The sequence below is a fragment of the Bombus affinis genome, chromosome 5 (genome assembly GCF_024516045.1).
Source record: "Bombus affinis isolate iyBomAffi1 chromosome 5, iyBomAffi1.2, whole genome shotgun sequence".
Taxonomy (NCBI): domain Eukaryota; kingdom Metazoa; phylum Arthropoda; class Insecta; order Hymenoptera; family Apidae; genus Bombus; species Bombus affinis.
Genome location: NC_066348.1, coordinates 8271148 through 8292454, shown reverse-complemented (window position 1 = coordinate 8292454; position 21307 = coordinate 8271148). Strand labels below are relative to the sequence as shown.

The window sequence follows — 21307 nt, the reverse complement described above, 5'->3', positions numbered from 1 at the left end:
TCTCGTCAATCTTCGAAGGATGATATCCTAAATAAGGATTAACGCTGCGAACATTCGTATGAGAATTTGCAAGCGTTTCATACGCTTGAAGATCACGCGTCACCTTGTAAATACAAAAATTCTCTGCCCGCTGAAGGGGTCCTCACGAAAAGCAAACGCTCGTCAATGACGCATAGTCCCTACCATGGTCGAAAAAGTCCACCTTCGAAGCCCACACTCGATCCAACAACAATAGCCGCAACAACTAAACTCGACGAGTAAACGCAGCCATCCTACCGTCATTTGGAAAAATCATTCACGTATCTGTGCACCATGCATGATCAAGCTGTAACCAGTGTTCGCGAACCTCACGCCTCGGCTAACCTCATCCTAGCCTCGACTGTCTTACGTAAAATTCTCTGTAGACAACCATTCACCGATGGAAAAGGAAAAGGAGGATGAAAAAGGAAAGGGAAAAGGAAAAAAGGAAAAGGCGACGCGTCTCGAAAGACGGACACGCGTTTCTCTGGCGAGTGGAAGGCGGCTTCTCTGGAGAGTGGCGCGGAGAGAAAAGGGGCGACGAAAGAGATCACAGAAAGCCAGGATACGATAGAAAGAGAGAATAAGAAAGAAAGGAGAGAGAAAGAAAAATGGAGAACTGGTCACGCCCGGCTCGCCCAGGCTGGGCCTCGACAATCGCGACGTTTTCAGGGCGAAAAACCGACCCGGAACCCGGGTCTCTGCGCTCGCTTGCACTCTGGCTGGCTCTCGGTTGGTCGAGTCGATCGGTTGTTGGCTGGCTCGGTTGCGTGCGCTCTCGCTCTCCCAACTGCGGTGCAGCAGGCCACGCGGAAGTGAACGGCGCTCTCCCGCGATTTTTCGGCCCAGAAAACGTTCTGGCGTGGGTGTCAGCCTGGATACCTCGTTCGATGCACTCCTGACTAGGAGGCACGGTCACCTTCGCGCAGCACGTGAACAGGTAAGCCAATTGCGGCTGCAGCTGCATCCATGGGTGCTCTCTGTGTATGTCTCTTTACAGGGATTGTCGCGGAGTACTACTCAACCAGCGTACACCACCGTTCAAAAGTCGTAGGGCAATTGCTATTGCGATGGATATTCGTTGCAATTGATGTGTTTAATTAGAAGAGTGTAGTTAGAAAAGTGGAACTTGGATGGAGATGTATCAAATATCGTAAAGTGTACTTTACGTATGCTTTGGGTAGTTGGTGTATTTTTCCGTATTACGCGCATATTTGCATCTTCAAATCTGCCGTAAACGCGCAAACACTTCCAGTCTAATTGTTATTTTTGTCTGTATACTGAAAAAAGTTAAGTAAGTTTTGTTTTTCAGGTTTTATGCTTCATTTTCGTAGTATCAAATTGTAGTACCATTGAAAATGCTGGTAATACGAAACTTATTGTATTTGCATTTGGTTAATTAGCGTGTAAATACTGTAATAAATATAGCAATGTTGCAAATACTTCTTGTAGCCATTGGAATACCATTTATCGTATGATAAGGAACTCGTATTTAATCTTTTCGGTGTATATTGTCTGTGCATCGTACGATAAACGATAATAAAGATCAATAGAAAGTGACCAACATGTGGTTTCCTTCATCATATTGTTAAATTCATTCTGGAAAAGATTAACTGAAATTCTGATTCGATTGAGTAGGATCATGCAAATCTTATGATTTGAATGAGAAACCATGGGTAGTGGGGTGAATCAATGAACTCCAGCTGTATGGACCGTTTGTTTCTCAATGGATTCAGATAAACGGACTTCTACGAGCTTGGATTTCGATGAGTTTTGTTGCAGATCAAAATTTAATGGCACAGATATTGTGGATAATCGAGTAACTCACTCGTTGCAAGATTGTTTTATGGAAGCTATCAGTACGGTTACTTTTAAATTAAAGGCAGCTATCGATCTTAATCTGACTACAGTAACGTTTCAGCTTCTGTTTGGAATCGTTTGGAGTAATTGTCGTAATGGTAGAAATTTATTTGATGATGCTTGTATCAACAGATACTACATTTCGTACAACACCACGTAGAACATCAAGTTACGAAATAGTAGTTTAACACAAATAATCCATTTTGATTATTCGGCCCAGCAACTGCGAATTTAAACAACGATCTCGTTCTTTAAAAGCTTGTCAGCAGCTTACAAATCTAATTTCCAAGAATATTCGCGTGTTTTAAAGCTCTCTAGAATATCAAACTTTGAACAAAAAGCGTGTACTCGACTTTGCTTAATTTTGCTTAATTAAATAATTATCTTATGTCCCAAAAGTTTCTCAACACCCGGCAAAGGTAAATTTCTAAAAATGTCATTTCTAAAAATTTCCAGGTTGTTTTAAAACCCTTGACAACCTTTAAACTTTCGACAATGTACACAACGCTACGTTTAATCCTATCTTCTGATCCTAACACGACGATCTCTCGAACACCTCGAACTTAAACAATCGCCTCATCCTATAAAAGCTTCTCGACCACTTAGCACAGCTAAATGTCCAAAAATTTCCACGTTGCTTGACACCCTCGACAATCGGAAACTCTTCTTAACGACTACAAACAACCACAAACAAGTTGCTTTCATCTTGGAACAATAACACACTGCCCTACGTTTAATCCCACGTTAATAACCTAATCGAATTCCATCGTCTCCCGAAACCTTCTTAGAAGCCTGCAACAACCATGAACTTTTGACAGACAGTGTATAGCAGCCAGCGTTTAATTCCATCCGTGTCAACAGCGAGAGAATAAGAGAGATTACAGGCTGGCCGAGCCGAGCCCAAGCTTTCCTGCAACGGGACACACAGCCAAGAGAGGAAAGAGCAGAGGGAAAGAGAGAGAAAGAGAGACGTAGCGGAGAGGAGAGCGTTTCTCGGATATCGGGCAACGATACCAAGCCAAGCACTTGGATTCATAGGCAGATTTAGGTGGATATTGTTTCCGACGCGACGTAGCCGCTTGATGTGGGACGTTGCCCAGTTACCGGGCGTCCGGGTTCCCTTCTCGTCCCCCGGCTTCTCGTTGCCGATTTTTCTGCGACGCCGGTGCCAGCGTGTACTTGCTCTTCCGAGACGATTTGCTGCCCTGGATCGGTGTACGCTGGTGTTAGGATGGATCGTGGGACCGATTAGGTTAGCGAGGTTAGGCCCGTGGGCGCTCTTCCCCCTTTCTCATGATTGTTTTTCGTCTTTGATATATGGCTTGTAGATTGTTCAGAATTCGATAATGCATTATGTTTCCTGAGTAGGTGGAAGCGTTTAGTATTAACCAAGCATCGCGTGGTTCTCAGATACTGAGCTGGTGACTGTAGTTGAATTAGATCGGTTTGACGATAAGCTTGGCGCTTTTTCAGAAGAGCGAAATCTTCTTTGCAATTTTCGTGAATATGAATGTTAGAGTTGTAGATGCTGCTTTTGCTGTTTCTTGAATTTTTATAAAGATTGATAGGAATTTGATAATATTTCCTGGCTAGGTGGATATGATTATCGTTAAGTGAGTGCTATAAGTTTTGCGCGGTAGAAGTTGATGCAAGTGGATTACATTGATTTCTTGTTTCTCGAAAATGTTAGGCGTATGATATTACACATGCATTTTAGATATTATAGGTGCTTTCTTTCGATGTTTGTCGAATAATTGTTCCAAGTTTAGAATATTAAAGGAACCAGACGTCGTTTTTGATGTTCTTTAGATGAGATAGGGCTTAATGAAAATTTGATAACGATTTAGTTATGTGTGTTGAATAGCGACGATGTTCGTGAATCTTGTTTTTGGATTTTGTGCAATTCCGATCGTAAGATTGACGATGATCTGACGAAAGCAATCAAGCCATATCGTTGCTACGTAATGCGTTACACGATCTTCCCACGAGGACTCGTCTGATACGAAACTTCGTAGCAAGTTGAAGCTACCGGTTTCCAATCGGTTCTATCAGCGATCTGTTCTAAAAGGCTTAATTAACGAGCCACGGAACTTTCCTCGCCACACGCTTTTCTCTTCTTTCTCGAAACTTTTCCTCGTAACGAGCCGAGAAACTGTGGCGCGGAAAACCGCCTTATCGTGTCGCCACGAATAAGAGAATTTCGCGTGATTCAGGATCTCGTTCATTCGAAAGAAAGTTTTGCCCAGTGCTTGGTACGCCATCGCCAGTTTTTCCAGCTAATTAAGTTACAGAAATTTTTTCATCGCCGTGTTTCATTGTGAGTTAGTTGAAAAAGTGCTGATTAAATTGAATGGTTTTTGCATTGGCTAAGAAACGCAAGAAGAACGTGAATAGCAAATGCAGCGAAGGTATTAATTAAGTTGTGAAGTCATAAAGATTTCAAAATAAATTCGTAGAATCTTGAATGTCGATTGTCGAAGTAAGGTCTTTCAAGTAATTAAATTACGATGCTTCTTATGACATTTTATTGCAAGTAAGGAAGAAATGAAATAAGCAAGGAAAACCTGAAACGTTGCGTATTAATGTTCGAGTTTGTTCATTACAATTCATAATTTCCATTCGTAATTCTAGATTGACCTAAAAGGAATTTCTTCTGTAAACTATTTTTGGAATTATATTTTGCAATTTCAATTGATCTGCGATTCTGATTGTCCCGATTTTAATATGGACGCTGCGTCGTCGATAAAAGTTTGAAAAATATCTCCAAGATACACTATCTTATCGAAACTAATTAAATCCCAAGACACCGTTATAATAATAAAGTTATTAAAAAATAATAAATAAAAATATAATATTATAATAAATATAAAATAATAATAAAATTATATAAATAAAATAATGACGAGATAATACACAACGTCTAGGTCAATTGTATTTTAGTAATAACAAATAAATTACAAAATTCATACAACGAATCCTTTTGTTAAAAACTACTATCAAATTCTCGAAAATTTAAATTTGCTGTAAAAAAAAGACTCCTCCCAACTACTAGATAAAATATGAAACTTGTAAAATTCCTGCAAAAATTGAATTTCATAGAAAAACAAAGTTGTAAATAAAGGATCGATCAAACTGTCAGGAACTGCAGGCTGGAAATCGTTTTCTCTTTTTCCGGTGTCACCCGGTTTCCCTTCGTGATCGATAAAAATGCGAACTAGTTTTGTCGGAAGCGAACCGACACGGTTCAGTTGTCGAATTAAAGACGGCCGCGTAATATCGCGGAGAAAATTACATGTCACCGATCCATTCGCAAGTGGAACGCTCTCCGCGGGGACTTTCGAACAGAAGATGGAAACGGGCACGGTTCGAACGCTCGCTAATCGCTAATGAACCACGATACAGTCTAGAAAGTGCTCCTCTATCTCCTCGATTATATCCATTTCGCGGCTACTTCTATTTGTCGTCGTTTTTTCCCGCAATTTACAGACTCGTGTAGCTTGAACAATTTCACGCTATGAACAATGTTACGTAAAATTGGACCAATTTTCTAAAATATACTTGTAACACTTTACTTATTTTCTTATCAAACTGATTATCGGTAATATTAGAAGTTCGTGTTGTAAAAGTAAAACAATAATTTAAAAATAAAGATACAATAGTTTCTTATATTGGATCATCTAATCGACGCAACGTGTGCGTCAGTAGTAAGGGATATCTAATGTTCGACTATGTAAGGTTAATACTACTTACTAGATTCGCCGGTTTATTCTACGAGTGTTTCAATCTGAGGATATATTATATATACAATCAATTTTACAGTCACATTGTTTTCTATATATTATAGACAATGTAATATACACATTTTGTTGTTGATAATAGCGGAATATTTATTTATTCGAATAATTGTTAAATTTATAATATAAAATTGTTTTATTCGTCTTGCAAATATAGTTCCTCTATCATCCCAAAATTGAAATTTTATACAAACCATTCCACTCGTTTACTTCAGGTTCCCCCAAAATGATCCACGTCACTCACAGCATCGCCCATTCTTTGCACTCAACGCAAACTACTATCAAAATAGGAAATGCTTGAAAATTTTACAAATTCGTAAAATACCAATCTTTCACAGAGATGCCTAGAAATATAATTCAGATACAAACTTAAAATCATCCAAATCGCTTAAGGCACCTATCGCTAGCTACTAGAAACACGAAAATGCCGAACAAAATGGTGAGAGAATATCTCAGGAAGCCAGAAACAACCGATCTTTCATAAAGAAACACACCAACACTATTCGCAAACATAGTCAATTATCTCTATCTTTACAAACATCGCTGAATAAGAAAGTTCATGGTGGAGAAGGCGAAGATGGTTAGCAAAAGCTCGCGCGCAGTCAACGTTTTACATAAGTCGTGTATCGTGCTATCAAGGAAGAAGCGGAGGGCGGCAGAGTGAAGAGGGACAAGGGAAAAACCGGCAGGACCGACGAAACAGGTTCCTGGTTGCGCTCGTTCCGGCGTACGTGAGCAGGGAAGTGGTAAAACCAACGGCGGAATGCGCCTCGCCGCAGCCTTGAACGTGGTTGCGTCCTGACGCGTCGCTTTTCGCGATAACAGCCCCTCGATCGGTGGTGTAACGAGGGAGTTGAAACCTATGAATCCGCCAGGTGTTCGATTTCAGCGTATGGTGGTAAAATTCAGAGAGAAAGAGAAAGATAAAGAGGGAGAAGGAGAGAGAATAAAAAGTGGGTAGAAATTGTGCGAGGTTAGGGTTTTAAACACACGCGAGTGTCAAAGTTCGAGGAAACCTGTGGCTGTGCTTGGCTGACAAGCCGAAGGAGGAAATTTTTGTGATTTTTATTGCGGCACGAGGATCTTATCCCTGATCTTTCACCGAGAAATGTGAATGTTTCATAGTATAGTTTATGATATTTTCAGTGAGGTTTGTAGTGTCTTACGATGGTGAACGACGATGATAAAGTGACAAAATAATATATTTTCTCTTTCGTGTACGGACAATTATAGAGATATTATATGTAGTTTAACTTTTCGTCGTCTTTTTATATTATTTAGAATGTAATATATAAGGTGGCATGATGCGCGGCGTGCATGGTATACGATGCAACGTACATCACGGTGTGCATTATACAGTGCCAAGGAAGTTTCAAAATGTTTTACACATCAGACACAGTACGAACACGAAAAAGTTTCTATGATGAATGTTCAGACACATTCGTGAGTCAGCCGCAATGTTCCAAATTAGAAGATAAAACAGAACTCCTTCGCCTCCGTCATTCATAAATCAACGTGTATGCAAACGCGCGAACGTCGTAAAACGTTTGCTTGTTTAGAAACACGTCGTCGTAATAAATTATCAGCGGCAATTAATCGTCGACCAAGAAGCAAGAGATCGCTTTATTGAAACCCCACGAGCACCTTTCCTTTTTTGTTATAACTCGGCTTGCTCGTCGAGTTTCACCCCCTTCTACCGCAATTTTCACTTTTACTTCTCTTTATTCGGGTTTACTACTTCTACCTTGATACCGGGTGTCTTTCTTTTATATGGTTAGATAACAGTTAAGATAGGCAAAATGAGCGATCGTCAAGTGGGATGTCACTGTTTGCAACAGAGCTATTATGCACGTTGTTATTACATAGTAATACCGGGTTGCGAGGTGCGCTATTACTATGATGCAGCATTGCTATATATCAATTAAAAGGGTCGAGGGATATTGCCGTTTAATAAGCCCGATCACGAGCTTCCCTCCTTCCATATCAACGCTGGCCATCATCGCGTATGTTAATTACGGTGTCGTTATTATTAGTTGAAAATACACCCTTATGATTATGCATACGCAACTTATGAATTATAGTTTTGAATACCGTACCTTTATATGCTATATTTATACGTTGTAGTTTGTTTCTCGTATTTGTGTTTTATACGAAAGGTGTATCGAAAATTATTGTACAAGTTGAAAAGATACGATACTTCATATTTATGAATCCATTATTATTCGTTGTTTGAAAATACGCCCGTATGATTATACATAACGAGGTTGTGAATTATGGTATTTAATAACCCACGTATAAACATACATGTAAACATTGTATCACGTATATTTACGTATGAATTAGTCTTTTATATCTTGTAATGTCTGCTGTATTTTATTTGTCCATTTGCGTATTATCCACGGGGTGGCAAGTGTTTATGGTACAAACAGAAGAATGTGCTTTATGGTCCAAATATAAGTCGAAAGTATAAAATGTATATCTGAAATGTTTATGTAAAATGTACGTGTAAGTTTCATATAAAATTCTTAAAAAAAAAAAAAAAAAAAAATGCTGGCATGGAAACAAATAATTAACGTTTAACTTCTGAAAAAAACCAAATAATTTATCTTAATAGAAGTAATCATTCGTAAAAATCTGCAAAACAACGCACAAATCTGCAACTTATTTCTAACAGGCCTATCTATAACACGAGGCAAGAAACATAAAAAGCTACGTATAAAATGCGATAAAAAGAAGAAATTTAAAAATAGGATATAAAACACTTTGCATGTACGATTTCATACCAAACGTCCCTTCATAATCAAAACCACAAAAAAAGAGACGTAAGTCTTGACATAGGCAAGACCACCAAACCGCAACGAACACACACAAAACGCATGGCGATCGTTCTCTAACGCCCCACCATGTAGCCACGTCTCATCCCACAAGTTCCACTGACACGAATCTCTCTCCAAAACGACCATCTTGATCTCGAATTTCTCCGAGCTATTCAGGCTCGCCTAATCGGTCGTCGATCATCATCCCTCTAGGTCAGAGCCGCCCTCAGAACGCATAAACGTTCTCGAGGTGTCTCGTTATAAATATCGAGGCGAACTAGGTTGCAGGTGGGAGTGTCGACCAACGTGTACGTATATACGCGTAGCTCGTGAAAATACATCGACACTCACCATAGAAATCTTTTACGTTCGTATTGTACGCGTCGTATAAAATATTTTCGAATGTTGTTAAATATCGAATAGTTAAGGGTTTTCGTGAAATATTTGGAAATTTCATTGACAATCATCAATGATCCGTCTATGTAAAATATGTGGAAATTAGTATGAAAAAAATTAGTGCACAGCATGAATAGGCGTTAAATATAGTTCTGTTGAAAATGAACTTTTTATTAGGATAATAAATAATTGACTGTTTAAATACTTTTGTGATATCTTGTAAATATATATATATTTATTTATATATTTATATATATATTTATATCAAATACCTTGCAATTTTTATACGCTTCCTCAAATTGGTTTCACGCTTTACCAACATAATCGCGATAGCAGAGTCTCATGGCGGTGCTAATGAAATTTCAAAATGTGGAAGTATAACAAGCATAATGCATACTCGTAAAAGGTGTGCAAGAAGGTTCGAATACCTTCGCGAGCTTGTGCATGTGTGCCTCTAACACGTGTGTCTATACAGTTTATTTGTATGCACGTCGTTTCGATACAAAACGACGAGATGCACGCGATTGCTTTCCACGACACGAGCATGTAAACGAGAAACCCGAGAGCTTCATCCGGGATAGAAGGATTTACGGAGGAGATACCGATCGTGAATCTGCCGCGGCCCGATCGCGGATCACCGGTAATCGCCGTGATTCTAATATCGGCGAGCGACTTTCTAATTTCACAGGGAAACCACGCTCGAGAGGCGTCGACACAGTTTCAGAGGAATGGTCGTGATGGGGTGCTTTTTCTTGATTGCTCATTTCTCACTACGAGAGACCGACTGGGTACTGCGATATTGCAATTAGGCGGAACCAGGAAGATTTTTAGCGTTATGGCGTTGACGTTTGTCGATTTCTGCTGAATCTCAAATTTGTTTCTGAATGTTCGTATTTGGTTTCACTGGGTTCTTAATTTCGCCGGAAGATCGATCGATGTCTTCTCAGACTAATCTTCCAAACTTCGTTACGTCCCCGACTGAGTGTATTTCTATCCAAACATAAAAGCATACACAGTTTACTGATAGTTTACTTCATGGAATCTTCATACTAAAATTTACGGAATAAAATAAACTTTAATAATAAGATAAGAAACTAAACCTTCCAACGCAATTCACTCCATCTACGTCTTATCTCACGCTCCCTTTTTTCCCATAATTCTCTCCCCATAATTCTTATCTACAGAGAAGATTTCTCGTATCATCGACTACAACGTTGATGTTTGATTTGGGTTGGATCGGTAGTTCGCTTCCCAACGAAATATTTTCGATTATTTGAAAATAAAACATACATAAAACACAACGATAAACACGAATACGAGCAACATCGTTGACAATCCACCCTCGAAGAACTACAAGGCTATAATACACAGAGGTTCGTTGAAGCGAGAGATGTCGCAGTGTCGATTGCCGGCGGCGTAGCTCTCGTTTAATGGGTGCAGGGTCAGGAGGGGTGGTGGAAAATGGCGAAGGGGAGTAGGGAGGGGGGAGGGGAGGGGCTCGTTGTCGTCGTCGGCGACCTCCGGCCGGGAGGCAATGCATGGAGGAAGGAGGCAGGCAACGCTCTCCGGCTGGAGAGGAGATGCAGCCGGAGGAAAGTGGCGGAAGGGCGACGAGGGGGTGACGCCGGGGTCAATACACCCGTAATCTCGGTGAAATGCACTTGGACGCAACTACCGAAGCGCTACTACTGCTGTTACGCGAGCCCTGCACCGAAGGCTAGAAATAAGTATCGAGACGAGGCGAAGTTCGCCAATGCGTTCGATACAATTTGGTCGTGCGTAGTCGATCGGACGAATATAATTTTGAGATGTTTGTGGATTCAGGAAAATAATTTTCGTAGTAGGAGAGTGAATTTTTTTAATTCGAGAGTTGGAGATTTTGTTCGGTGGAGAATAGCTGAAGATCGCGGGGGAAAGTTTCGTGACACGTAGCATATTTCGCATTTCATACGAAGACTTTCGTGTGAAAGGGAAAAAACAAAATACACAACAGATCGAACATATTTATCCACTCTGCTTGTGATTTAAAACATATTGCCTGACGGAATATTAAAATATGGAAATACTATTGAAGATAGTAAATAGTTGCATTTATACAATTTGTATAATTGAATAAATTACAATGCATCACGGTAATACAAATGTATGTAGAGTTATATCTACGTAACAAGATATCCATCAACTACAGCTGTAATAAAAAAAGAAAGTAAAACTGAAAAAGAGTGCCAACTATGCCACGTTTATTCGAATCTAGCCGTCCTTTAAATAATCAAAATTAATCCAAAGACACCATATTCTATCATCTATTACTCGACAGGAATATTACAAGACCTTCGTCAAAAGTGAAATTTTGATAACACAAATTTCTGAAAATCTTTGTACAGTACTGCGAGTGCGTCCCATCTATATTAATCGTAGCTGAACAAAAAAAGGAAAAATAAATAAAACTCAAAAAGAATCATCTACCATCAACCAGCATCTATTACTTCTCCAAGTTCAAGAGCATTGTACAACCACGAGTCAACTCACTTTCATCAACGTGAAATTGCAATAATACCAATTTCTGAATATTGCTGCAGAATCCGGCGAGTCTCATCTATATCAATTTACAGTCGGTGTAGAAAGCCAGGAAAGACAAAAAGAACCACAACTCTTTAAATTACCCCTATTTAAATCTAACTATTCTTTCAGTAATCAATATCAATCCAAAGGCACCTTCTACCATCTATCACTAAACTTCTCCAAGATCAAGAGCATTATACGACCAACAGTGACTTTCATCAACGTGAAATCGTCGAAGGGATGCCCGAGACACGACAGGAGGGTTCCGAGACGAGGGTCAAGGTATTTGCACGCCTGGAACTCGCGAGTTTCACAGAGGGTTCCCGCGTATTTGTCCTGCTGATGGAATTGATTATCATTGAAACTCGTGAAGAAGAGAACGAAGATATATCAACGCGTCGTTTTAAAGAGTACAGAGGCTCGAAGCGGGGTTGATCTTCAACTGAAACGTCATTGAAGAAGGTCAGGGTGCATTGGATTCTCAGATTCAAAGGGGCGTCGATGTTTGCAGGGAATGTGTATCGTGAAATCCGCGCGCATGGGGTTTTCAGAGAACCTTGATGCATAGAAGGGTTGCTGAAGAGGGATCGTGCCTCGCTGACGGTCATTGGAAAAGGTCAAGGTACTTGTCTCTTTTGAAAAGAATCGCGCACGTATTTGACTGGCTGGTGGCAACGTTGTGCAAAGAATATGAGCCGAGGGGTTGCTTCTTCTTTGAGCTTGCTGCTTCTTCTTTTTGAGGAAGCTGTGTTGGAAATTGTTTGTGCAAGCAATTCAGAAGCAAATGTTAATGGGCTTGAGTAAATGCACACAAGTGTACATAGATGTACAGGAATGTGACTTTCTTTATTTCTCATTTTCTTTATTTCTATTTAAGGGTGAATAAATACTTGATCAGATAGTTACATGAATGCAAGCCAGGGAATAATCAAACTTCTATTGTATTTCAGCAAAAATAAATATCTTTTCGTCGCCTCTAAAGGCGAATAAATTATTCTGTAGAAATTTCTATTTCAAAATTAAAAGACTAAGAAATTAGAGGGAAGACTCGGGATTAAAGACGAATTAATTGACTATCGCGTTAGATTTTTAGAAATTCTATATATCCGTTGGTTTTCTTAGGTTCAGTTCCGTCGATTTAAAATTCAGATATAACCGAAGTCGAATAAACTGAAACGACTGATTCGATAGATTTTCTCGATAATTCTAAATACGCGTGGGTTTCCGACTTTTATCAAATTCTTGTTTAATTATTTATAAGTTGTAACTTTGGCCAAGTTGCAAATTTATATGCCAATTTTACAACAACAAATAGCCCAGTTTGGCCAATACAGCCAACCGTAATAACCTTAAAACGGCTGAGAAGTCAAGAACCTCCGCCATAACCAACGCCAACTGCACAATTGCACACAGCAAAGCACAACTACGAATCAGCAGCTAATCAAGCAAACCTATTGCAAAATCACGCTGCACCACTACGATTCAAGCAAAAGTTCAACAACCTCCTCGCTTTGAACACACAACGTTACTCAATGCAACAACTCGATATCCATTATCAGACGTGCACGTTACATAACGCGATATTCAGCTTTGATTGGACGCGTGTTCCGACCTTTCCGCGACGTGAGTCGCGAGGAAAACGCGTTTGATCGATTGGCCGATGGAAGCGGCCGTTGCCGAACGATCGTCTGGCGAGATTTCCGCGGGCGATCGGCGACGGATTTGCCAGGCGAGCGGCCGGTTGCAAAACGGACCGCGGAGCGGCGGCCGCACGCAGTGCCTCGAGTGAAAGTAACATTCTAGACACGTGATGCGGCATCACGCTGCACGCGCCGCGGAAAAATGCGCCAACTTACACCTGTGTGCGTGTCACGCCGCTTCACCGACGATCGCGGAGGGCAACGCGCCCCGCAGTTACCCGCTCCGAGGACTTTTCAGAGTTTAGTTATCTCTGGAAAGCGAGCTTCAAGACACATCGTTGACAGCAGATGTACGTGAATCGACGTATTTCATTTTATAAGTAGGCTGCGGACAACACAGTTTATGCAATTCCATATTTTCACGAATGTAACTAAAAAAAAGTGAAAGCTAGATGGAAACGTGTCTCGTTTGTTAAATATCGTAATAAATTTGCTTCGGATATGTTATATATCTTCGTATGTTAGACACGCGTTATGTGGATTTTTGTATCTTGAAATTTTCCGAAAATGCACGAAAGTTCGCGGTGAAAGAACGAAAGAAGCGAAAGTTTAGAATAGAAATGTGTTTCATTTATTAAATTGTATAATATTTATCGACTATATATTTGGATATTTTATGTATTATGGACGTGTTGTACATTTTTTCACTCTTAAATTTCCTCACAGCGTACAAACATCCGCCGTCTATTTATAAACGAGGACGAGAGATGCGAATCGACGTTCTCCGTCTCATAAACGTTGACATATTTTTCAAAAATATATTGGAACTGCGGTGAAATTTATTTTACAGTCAACAATGTGTTAAATACACTGTCCGCTATAATTAGTATATTACGTAAATTAGTATAAACTGAATGATTTTCATTGCTTTTAATTTTTAGTTAGTCTTAGTTAGTACCATCAAATTGGTTATTTAATTCGCATCCCACGTATTCTAACTATTCAATAAAGTACAATTTGTTATTTCTCCTAGTAATTGTAATAAATGAGTGTCACAACATTTATGATTGCTAGTTTTATGACCTCCCATGTCTTGGTGAACTTTTGAACTTTTATTAGGCAGAGGACGTTACTGGAGTTTTCTTGATTAATTTTGAAGAAAGTCAACGACATGGATAAAAATGTTGACTTTGATAGAATATGTAGATGTCAGGGAGGAAGTATTACTGAAGTCGTCTCCATTAATTTCGAAGAAAGTTAATAGCATGGATGAAGAGCTTGATGACTGGTGAAATATGTAGATATTACGCTGAAGCAAATGTTTCGTAAGAAAGTGTTCGAAAATGTTTCCAATTAATTTTCTAAATGTTTAAGTCAGATATGGAATTCTCGATTTTTCTTGATCGAAAAAAATATTTAAGAAAATCAAGCGACACAGACGACTGGAAATATTCAAGTTACAGAGTACACGTTGTTCTATTATATAATATCGTGGAATTCTTTTATTGGTCAAGTTTCAGGAAGGCCAAAGAATCACGGAAGAATGTCTGAGTTTTGAACTTTTATTACATGACAGGTGTTCAGTATACGTTTACCACAGACAACTTGAGTAATTTTGTGGAAAGTCAATGAACAGACGTTTGTGGGAGAACACCTTCTGTATTGGCTAACTTTTGAACCTTCGTCGTAAATCTTGCCGTCTGGTCATTAAAATTTTCTTGATTAATCTCCGCGGAGCTGAACGAAAGATTATTACACTTCGTAAAACAATTATATTTGTAATCATAGTGTGGACGCGATGGAATTTCCAGCGATTGTCTGTTAATTTTAGAAGAACATAGCCAAGCCATACTTTCCTACGCTTCTCAAAGTCAAAATCGACCAAAGTAAAAGCCCCTCGCAACAATCTCCTCTAGCAAAAACCACAAAACCACAGCAAACCTTGCAACATCTCATCTCAACCGCCAAACTACCTCCGCCGGTAACATCATGCTCCGACTACAACTTCCGGTCACTCTATCACCATACCGTCAGCGCCGACACAGCTTCAAAGAGTAACAGAGACACAGTGGAGCGTTTGAGAAGGATCTAGAAGAAGATAGGGGCGAAGGTTCGTCCGAGGGAGCGCAGCAATTTTCTAACGAACCGCGAACGGGATTCGTTCCTCGATAAACGGGCTGATTTATAGCGGCTTCTACGCGTTTATGGACAACAACGAACGGGCCGCGTACTGCTCTCGATCCAGTCGAGCCGGATGGGCGCAAGGACCCCGCGCGCTCGCGTTCGCCGACGCGGAGAGGACTCGCGCGGAGCGGGGTTCTTCGCCGCGCCGGCCACGCTCTCGCACTCCAGACAGACCCATAAAACGCTTTATATTCCTGCTCGCGAAGTACCAAGCCAGGCCAGTATACGCGAGTTTTCTAAGCGCGCGCACGCGCGCGCCAACCGCTCGAAAGGGAATAATAAAAGCGGAGTACGCGCGAGCTGGTAACCGTCCGCGCGAGACCACGAGATGCGTTTTGAAGCAACCTTCATTTTGAAATATCACGATTTTCTTTCTACTGTTTTACTTGGTCGGAGAAAACTTTATGGGGTTTCGGGCTGTTTCAAGGATGTTTGTAGGTGTTTGAGGAGGTTTGAACGAGTTTGAGTGTTATTTGCAGTAGGATTTTTCGTTTCTTAGTAGATTTAAAATAGCAGGTTTCATAAACTTGTGTCTGAGAAGTGGATGTGGAAGAGAGTTATCTATGGAGACTGTTATTTTGTGGAGGCAATTGCTTTCATTTGAAATATCATGATTCTCTTTGGCATAGTTTCGACTGATTGGTAGAAGGTTTTGGGAGAGTTTCGAAGAGTTTAAATGGTTTCGATAGGTTTTTGACAAGGTTCGAGTGGGTTTTGAGTTTATTTGAAACATGAAGATTTACTTTGCGATGTTTCGATAGGTTTGGAAAAGGGTGTTTTATAGATTTTTCAAGAGCAGTGGCAGAAGCGGAAGTGTGAAGACGATTGGTTTCGTTTGAAGTATTATCATTGCGAAAGATCGTGCATTGTTTCTATTTTCATGGAAAAATCTCGAAGAACAGGTACTTTCCGAGGAAAGAACACAGAGTTGCATGGCTCGAGATAGAACGATCGATAATGACAAATCAATCACCACAAATAAAACTCTCGGAGACAATCCTTATTCAGATAATGGTTTAATTTTTCAGTCGATGAAATTGCATGAAATTAATCAAATTATTCGAAGTTGGAGATTTCGTGCCAAAACGATCGTTCAAAGCAAATGAACTGAAAACGTCGGAGAAAATCGAATTTCAAAGGAAGATCTGGGCGTTAGATAATTTTGGATTCTCTCGTCATGATACCTTTCTCGAGATAGGACGATCAATGATGCTGAAACGATAGTCACACGTCGAACTGTCTCCAAAATTACTACTAATTTACGTACTGATCAATCACATCGAATTAATCAATTTAGTGATTGATTCTTGACATTCAAAGATTTATTCTAAAACGTCTAAAACGGTCAATAAAATAAACGCCCAAATCAAAGGAAATTTGATTTCAAGGAAAAATCTGCAATAACTGAATTTCAAGGAGAAGTCCGTAAGAATTAAGTTTCAAGAAAAAAGTTGGCCGAATTAGCATGCTTTTCCTTGGGAAAGAGCGCAGGATCGCACGGCTTGCGACATGGAGCAATCGATAATCCTGGATGCTTCCGCTATGATGCCTTTCCACGAAGCTGTGTCATTGCACCAGCGCGGAGAGGAGAGACGGGTTGCATACAGAATAGAGGATGAAGGGGGCTAGGCACCCTCGTGCACGCATGCACAATGCTCGAGGAGGGTGCAACAACCTCCTCCACCTTGGACTAGGAAGAGGAGAAGGAGCCGAAGGAGAAGGACAGCGAGGCGACTGCCGAGGCGAGAGAATAGTCTGCCACGGTCTACAGTCGCGTTTTCAAGCACGCGTTCCTCGTTACTTGCGGTAGAAAGAAAGAGAGAAAAAGGGAGAGTGGGAGTGAAACGTTGCTGGAACGTTCGGTTGCTTTTTTCGTTGGTTGCGCTGGGGAACGTTAAGTTCTTGAGTCACTGGATTCTTTTGTTTCTCACTGCTTTTGTTATGGAGAACATTAAATTTTTGAGCCACGCAGTAGCCAAGTAGTTCTTATGTCTCGCTTGTGTTTGGTTCTAGCGATCTTTGCTGTAGGATATTTTAGATCTCCCAGTCTTTGGTCAACTACCTTCGTTTTTGGTGAATGATTTCTATCGATCGTTGAAAGCTCTATGTTTGGAATTGATATAATTTTTTTTTTTTTTTTTTTTTTTTGACGATAGAATATGAAAGATCTAGGAATCATTGATCATATATTTTCTGGCTGATAGAACATTACAACTTTATGACTTTTTAGTTACTGTTTAGTTACTGTTCTAGTTACTTAGTTATGACTTTTAATTGCTCTTTTTAATTTCATTGATCGCTATAGATCTCAGTTTGAAGTAATGTAATTCTTGATGTTTCAATTCTTGATGTTGAAGATACCTTAGATGTTTAAATCAGTGCTCATTGTGGTTAATGTCTTCCTTGATCATACAAATATTGAAATATTTTTTAACGCATCTTGTGAATATTCATTAGTCATAGGAATATTCCATCTTCGAGTTATTAATTTTTATGTTTAATTTTGTTCACAGTAAAAGGGATTACACATTGTCATGGTGTTTTAATGGACACATATTCCAACTAAATTATCTTATCAGAAATTCCATTTCGACATCATTTACACAGTTTAATGAAGATGACGAGAAGGTGACCAAAAATTGGCAAACCAGAACAAACTAAAATTCCCTGAACGCTTCAATATTTCATCGTCCTGCAATGTACACGATTCCCAAAACAAATAAAAAATACAACCTGTAACTATTTATTTTATTATTTACCTTTGTTATAACCGACTGGAAAATCTACGAGCAAACTCATGCCATGAAAAATCCTATCTAACCGTAATTCTCATTAGAAACAAAACAACGCGACAGAGTTATTACCTAACTTCAATAATAAATATAAAATAATAATAAAAATTTAACGGGAAAATGAATTTCGATAATGAAACACTTTCAACTATTATTAATTTAATTTCTAATAACACCATAAAACAACCCATAAAATTAGAACGAACGTTATTAAAACGTAATATGCCAGACAATGTTAGCATAGAAAAACCATTCTATCGAAAAGATGAACAATCCAAACGACGAATCAGCTCATCGTGCTTTAACAGCTCGAAACAATTCCTAGACAAAGGCTCATTAATTCGTCAATTGAAAACCAGCAATTAATAATGAAACGGAAGATGAAAGGAATCGATATCGCGTAATAATATTCATTAAATTAGCCGCACCAAAACGATAATCGATAGGAATGGCATGACTCACGGTGGCATAATAGGCTTCATACGGTGTCTTGAACGTTTATCCAGGCGTTTAATTACATCGGCCCTTTATCATGCAGATTAGAAAGGTGTCGATGTCGGATACGGTGTCGTTTGGGATTCTGACGCGGCTAATTGTCAAGCTGGTCGATTCGATGACGGGTCACCGACACCGATCCGGCGATGCTGGCGATCCTCACCGTTCTCGTCGTTGTCGTCGTCCTTGTCGTTGTCGTTGTCGTCGTTGTCGTTGTCGTTGTCGTTGTCGTTGTCGTCGTTGTCGTCGGTTTCTACACGCGAGCGGCAAGGGAATGCAGCCAGAGAGGAAAGAAAGCGACGAGAACTTCCTACGATCCGCGGACGTGCGGCGTCGCATATTTATCGGCCGGACTAGCAGTTCTACGAGACCTAAATGCGAATCGTGCCTTCTGTTCCATTCATGTCGCCAAGGGAATCGACCCGTGGAAATCGATCGAAGAAGACAGGATTCTAGCGGATTCTTGCATTTAAATTACGTTTGACGCGCGTAATAAGGTAGAGCTACGCGAGTCAGTCATGTTCGAACATTTTACGATTCGATTTTGAAACTTTTCACGGAATAATCAAATTCAGGAAAGATTTGTGCGTTAAAAGGTCAAGCGGCGCATGGAAGATACCAAAGGTCCAGAAAAATGGGCGCTGTAATTGTGCTAGAAATTTTAGAGACAGTCCATTTTTGACCCTTGTGCCGCTTTTCTTGATATTCTGGAGAAAGGCAGGAAGCTTTTTATTTCGACGTGCATGGAAAAAGACAACGGAAAATTCGACTATACAGCGTCTGGTTTTATAGCGTACAAATGTGTTTCCTTAAGTCGTGTAGCGTAATATATCGTGTTTTTAATTTTTATTATTGCTCTTCATTTTATTATTATTTAGATAACATACACGTAACCGTATTTAAATTTATGCAGCTACGACAAACTCTGCGAAATCTATCGATAGCCACGTTACATGAAAAACAAATCATGCGTAAATAATAAGGCTTCTTCTTTGTCGTGTTTCTACGTTTTATAGGCTTGCTGCTTGATATATATGAACAAATGGATACAAAAACTATAGACTGTATGTAGTTTAGAATTTTACATAGGATTTTACAAGAAAATCTGGTCTGTGCCAACATTTTTCTTCATCGCCGTATACGTCTCACAAGGGTTGAGAGAGTTGAAAGAAAGAATGTATTGAACAACATACATATTACTATCAACCGGATACATTTTGATAATATTTTCTATATACTCGATGAAACTGAAATATTGTGATGGTAAAATCGGTCGGAAGTCGTTTAAGTTTACGTGTTTCGTGCATCGAGACGACGTCATTGCTACGTGTAAGACAAGATAAGGAGATCGTAAAAAAAATGTTATATGGCGGACAATTTGAAAAACAGGTTCTGGAAATTCCTCAATGTAATGACATAATTTGCTATTTTTCATAAAACGCACGCATCTTATACAATATCAATTTACGTATAATGTTTACAACGAGTATAGGCACCGAGATTCGAAGAGCTTCTATAAGCTGCGTATATCACGTGTACTCTATTTTGGTTCGATATTAACAGTTAGTAGGAATATTTTATACATTTTGTTCACAAAATTTGACTATTGTTTTATATTACGTTACTCGACATATGTTCAACATATCGATTTAATTCTAATCATATAGTGGAACGTGTCTAGGTATCAAAATATATTACATATAAATGAATTTTCATAATTGCATTGATATGATGGAAATAAGGAATCTTTTCAGTGAAAAACGATATTAATTTTATAATTAAAATAAAACACCTACGTGATTTTAATAATCGTAATAATCAAAAATCTGGATCATTTTGATACTTTTGACAATTCTGACGTTAACAGAATAAAACAGAATAAACGACACAGAAGAATATTGAACAGAAGTTTCTAATTTCCTATGTACGGGATGGTTTGCTTGCAAATGTATCTAAGCTTGTGGCTTTTCAACGAAATAAAAAACCGTATTATCCCAACTATGTTTCTCTATAAGAAAGTAGATTTTTAATCAGATTCTGAACGACCAATGTCAGAGTTTCCACATACTCGACATAGATTCCACCACGAGTTTGTCTCGTACACGGTGAAAATTCCAACACCGGAAAATAGATGTTACAGAGAAAGAGAGAGAAAAAGGGGGGAAGGGGTGGAGAAAGACGCGCCGGGGACAAGGACCTTGCATTAGGTCACGGCCTTGACATCGTTTCGAGGAAATCTCGGTACGCTACTAATGCGCTAACAAGCAGCCTAGACCACGTGTGTGCATCAATCACACACCAGCTGCGGGCTCGTTAAAACTACTCATCCAAGTTTTACGTTTCAAACATAATTATTAAAAATGTACATTCGAGTAAAAGTTATTAGCCAAGTGGCTACAATTACGCTGGCTATAAAAAGTATTTATAGGTACATACTCTTATTTTCCAATGAAACGTTTCGCTATCAAGTCTCCACGTTTCACAGTATTACATTTTCCTAGTCATATGAAAGTACTACCAAACGGTATAAAACTTGATATACTTGGACTTAATTAATTGGTATGTAAATGCTATGACAAATGAAATGAGTACTTTTTGTAACTATTGTATATATATCGTACCTTGAAGATGTTACGTTTGTCAGGTCCAGTGTTTAAATGCCTTCGAAATTGCAAGTGGAAGAATATTTGTAAACGATGACATGTGACTCTTACCTGAAAGCAGAAAAACACGAACCGTTATGTCATTGA

General features: G+C 39.3%; 1 protein-coding gene across 10 annotated transcripts in view; it reads right to left on the bottom strand.

Annotated features, from left to right (window-relative positions):
* Nucleotides 1-21307, bottom strand: part of LOC126916483 (uncharacterized) — a 274193-nt gene that overhangs the window by 101484 nt on the left and 151402 nt on the right. For 5 of the 10 annotated variants that reach the window (XM_050722326.1, XM_050722325.1, XM_050722324.1 and 2 more), the window contains one exon: nt 21179-21271. The exons of the other annotated variants lie outside the window; for them this stretch is intronic. The gene's annotated coding sequence lies outside the window, so the exon portion shown is untranslated. The remainder of the gene's footprint in view (nt 1-21178; nt 21272-21307) is intronic. 10 annotated transcript variants of the gene reach the window in all.